Below are 4675 nucleotides of genomic sequence, written 5' to 3' on the forward strand. Positions count from 1 at the left end.
TCTGTCTGTGTGTGTGTGTGTGTGTGTGTGTGTGTGTGTGTGTGTGTGTGTGTGTGTGTGTGTGTGTGTGTGTTGTGTGTGGTGTGGTGTGGTGTATCTGCCACCTTCGGTGTGCCTTCTCTACAAATTTACAACCCTTGTTCTCTATCCATCCCATCTAATTTCATCAGAGATCCACAGGGCTTTAATAGCCATGCATCAAAGAGAGCCAAAAAAGAATTAGGGATTTCTAACAGGATTATAAAAGCATTAAGGTCGGAGAGAAGCTAGAGCTATGCTGTTTAACGACTCCCTTGCTTTTTACAAATCAGCTCCACCAACAGCAACCTCGCTCAGCAGATTTACACCAAATATTAACCGCCACTAATGGCCGACACCATTAAACAGGCTCTGGGGGCCCTAACCAGGCCGATCCATATACTTTTATTTCAGGGCTGTGTTCTAATATCCACTAAAACTGCACGACAGGCCTTGGAAATGGCTCTACAGGGATGTATAATCAGAAAGAGAGCTGGTTCAGTGCATGTACTCGTTCAGGGTTAATTGGTAAGTCTCCTCATTAATTTAAGTCTTAATAATCCACTTTAAGTATGATCAATATTTTGCTCTATTACACGTGTTATAGGGGGATATTACATATAAGATGTAACAGCGTGAAATGAAATCTAACAGTTTATAATCACTGTTTAACAGAGTAATGGGCAATCAGTATCCCTCTTCCCCAGGGAAAAAAAAGGTCATAATGTGTACAAAAATCGGTGTACAGTTTCTGTAATGTCATCAAGAAGGCTTCTATGTCTGTGGGGTATGTCTAACTTTGTTTCTGTTGGCCCTGTTTATCAGGTTGCGTTGTTGGACTGGACCTTTACTCTACTGGGTTAAGCCTAAAGAGGACACAGATGGCTGCAGCAGACTGGGGGATTGGTGGGAGAGGGGGGTCTGCCCTGCCAAAGTACATTTGGTCACCCTTGTCTGGGTGTGCAAAAAAGCGAGAATGAGTGAGGAGAGAAGGAAAGCAGAAGAGAAATAGGAGAGGGAGGGAGAGAAAGAGAGAAAGAGAGAGAGAGAGCGGAGGAGGAGGAGAAGGGAGGGAGAGAGGGAGGGAGAGAGGGAGGGAGGCGGCGGCGGTAGTGGCTATCGATTGTCCTGCCGCAGGTGATTGATAGCGCAATAAGTGGCAGGGGCCGGCAAAGGAGAGGAGAGTGTGATTTCTGCTTTTCAAAGCGCTGATGAATACGGCCGTCGGAGGGCAGCCAGTGTCCAGAACCCCGGCTCATGATGGACTGCGGTGTCAGGGCTAAGGGTGGGTGGGGGGTGGGGCGGAGAGGGGGAGGGCGAGTGAGAGGAAGGAGGGCAGTGGAAAAGGGGATGGGGGGGGTAAGAGACAAGAGATGGAAATGGCGATGGGATGGTGGGAGGAGTGGTAGAGGGGGAGTGGGGATGGAGAGAGCCAGTGGAGAGGAGGAGGTGGCGAAGCTGACAGCGTAGTCAGTTCATCTTTATTAATGGTGAAAGAGTGGAGAGGGAGTTATTAAAGGAGAAAAAGATGAATGAAGGCATGAGCCTGAGAGGGGGAGGGGGGAGAGGGAGGGCGTGCGGAGGAGGAGGAGGAGGAGGAGGAAGAAGAAGAGAGGGAGAGGCTGGGTGATGCATACTCCTCTTGGCACCACGGAGATTCAATCATAAAAGCGAAAGACGGGCAGAGAGAAAGAGAGAGAGAGAGAGAGAGAGAGAGAGAGAAACAGATCCATTCTAGGGGAGGGTTGCTCTAAGGTTCATTTGCATTACCACAGAAAGGAGGGAGAGAGAAACAGAGAAAGAGAGAGCGAGAAATGAAGGGCTGCTCCAAGGTCCATGTAAATCACCAGAGATGAGAGAGAGAGAGAGAGAGAGAGAGAGAGGAAGAGAGAACAAAGTAAAGAGCATGTATTGTGTAATTGGAGTATGGTCGCTATGATATTAGATTAAGTTGTGGTGCAGTCCTTTGCATCTGTGCCATGCTTGCATTTATTTCCATAAGAGCTCCATGTCACTGTGTGTGTGTGTATGTGTGTACTTGCTTGTGTGTGTATGTGTGGTGTATGTGGTGTGTGTGTGTGTGTGTGTGTGTGTGTGTGTGTGTGTGTGTGCGTGTGTGTGTGCGTGTGTGTGTGTGTGCAGTCTGATGAGAAAGAGCTGGCCGCTGAGTCAGACTCCACTCCTCTCACTCACTCAATCTCCCTGCCATAATACACTCACTCACTCACTGAGGCACACACACACACACACACACACACACACTTACTTAAAGTCACAGACACACACACACACACACACACACACACACACACACACACACACACACACACATACACACACTTACAGTCACAGTCACACACTCACACATATACAGTATCCACACTCACACATACAGACACACCCACTTATGCACACAGACACACACACAGTCACACACACACACACAGACACACATACACAGAATCACAGTGGCTTACACACACACACACACACACATTATATCTTTATTCTAGCTGATTGCTTTTTATGGCCACTATCCCAGGGACCATGAATCACGACAACTGGGAGTGCTGAAGGTGACCCTCCGACCACACACATTCTGCAATGAAGTCTGTGTCGTGCCCATCATATACACACGAACCCACACACACATTCACACTCACTCTCTCTCACACACACACACACACACACACAGACACACACACACACACTTACGCAACGCAAACATCCAGAAAACATTTCCAGCTTTAGACTTTGCTACCGTGCATTATAAAACACTCTAGCCATCTGCTCAGGCCTGTCCTCATGGCTGGATGCTTGGTCCAATAGTTTGCTGCTGCATAGTTTCATAGTTTCTTATAAGAGTAATACCCATCTAATCACAATATACAATATTTTATCTCATGCACACAACTACCTGTACTCTATTTTTTTCTATCTATCTATCTATCTATCTATCTATCTATCTATCTATCTATCTATCTATCTATCTATCTCTATCTGTAACTGAACACTCTCTCTCTCTCACTCACACACTCACAGACAGACAGACAGACAGACAGGTAGACACATGTACAAACACACACAGAGAGAGAAGGAGAGAGAGAAAGAGACAGACACACACACACACACACACACACAAACACACACACACACACTCCTTCTCTCCCTCAGACAGTCTCATTAAGTGAGAGTCCAGGGCGGTGACACATGATGCATGCTGCTGGCAGCTGGGCTCTGCACCCTGGCCAGGCTGAATGTCTGGGCAGCGCTGGGTTGGGTTGGGCTGGGCTGGGGAGGGGAGGGCCAGACGGGACCTCTGCTGACGGATGGGCCCAGGGTGAAGGAGGGTTATCACTCAGGTGACAGTGCTAATGCAGAAGTGTGTGTGCGTGTGTGTGTATGTGTGTGTGTGTGGGGGGGGGGAAGGGGGGGGTATGTGTGTAAGTGTGTGTGTAGGTGTGAGTGTGTGAGAGACAAAAGTGTGTGAGAGAGAAAGAAGGAAACTGAGAGAAAGGGTGTTTGTATAGGCTTGTAGAGGCTTGTGTCTGTGAGTGGATTAGAGTTGATTACGTTTATAAGTCTGTATGCATGTGTGAAGGCCAGTGTGTGTGTGTGTTTGTGTGTGTGTGTGCCTGTGTGTGTATCTGTGTGGGTGTGTGTGTGTGTGTGCACGTGTGTGTTTGTGTGTGAGGCCACAATGTGCAAAACGCTGACGGATAATGTGTCAGCAATGGTAGCCGATGGTGACACCATAACAGTCATGGCCTTCGGAGTGCGGTTATTGGATAGCCATGCTAATGCCCGACCTCCCTCTCTCTCAGGCACTCATTCATCCGTCCTCTGCAACAGTCTAAAGACAAGAGAGAGCAAGCAATATGTAAAGCTGATTGCAATGTGATCGTAATATGAAGGCTAGAGTTTGTTACACGTTATTTGGGTGAAGTCTGACCTGAGAACAGTACTTGAACTAGTGCTTAGTTTCCCAGCATGTGACAATATACTCTGTGGATATTTCATCATGTGGGTATGTGTGTGTTATTTAATTTTTATAGTTACCCCAGTGTTTATTCATATCACGCTTATAATGCATTAAAACTGCATCACAGTTACTTGAGGAAACATATACAAGGACTGTTTTGTCAGTTTGTTTCTCTGGTACATGACCCCATGTTTGTCCGTTCCCTTTCCAAAGTTTTTCCCTTTCCATGCTTTCAGTTTCGTCTCTTTCCCCTCTTGCTTATATGAGCTGAAGGAAGGATTTGGAGAAATCTCCCTCCATCCCATTTGGCTGTCACACAGAATATCGTCAGGGTGCACGTTTTAAGGCAACCACCCCTCACTCTCCCACACGCTTATACTGAACACTGAACACACACACACACACACACACACACCACCATCACCCCTCCCCCAACACACACACACTGAACACATACACACACACACACCACCACCATCACCACACCCCCGACACACACACACACACATACATACACACACACCATACCCCCCCACACACACACGCACACTGAACACAAACACACACACACACACACACTCTTTCCCTTTCCCCAGCCTGTGCCTGTTTTGACATGTCATGTGTATGAGAAGTGACTGTGTTTATATACATCCCCGGCTCACATCTTCCCCCTGT

This window comes from Alosa sapidissima, chromosome 13, assembly GCF_018492685.1.
Source record: "Alosa sapidissima isolate fAloSap1 chromosome 13, fAloSap1.pri, whole genome shotgun sequence".
Taxonomy (NCBI): Eukaryota; Metazoa; Chordata; class Actinopteri; order Clupeiformes; family Clupeidae; genus Alosa; species Alosa sapidissima.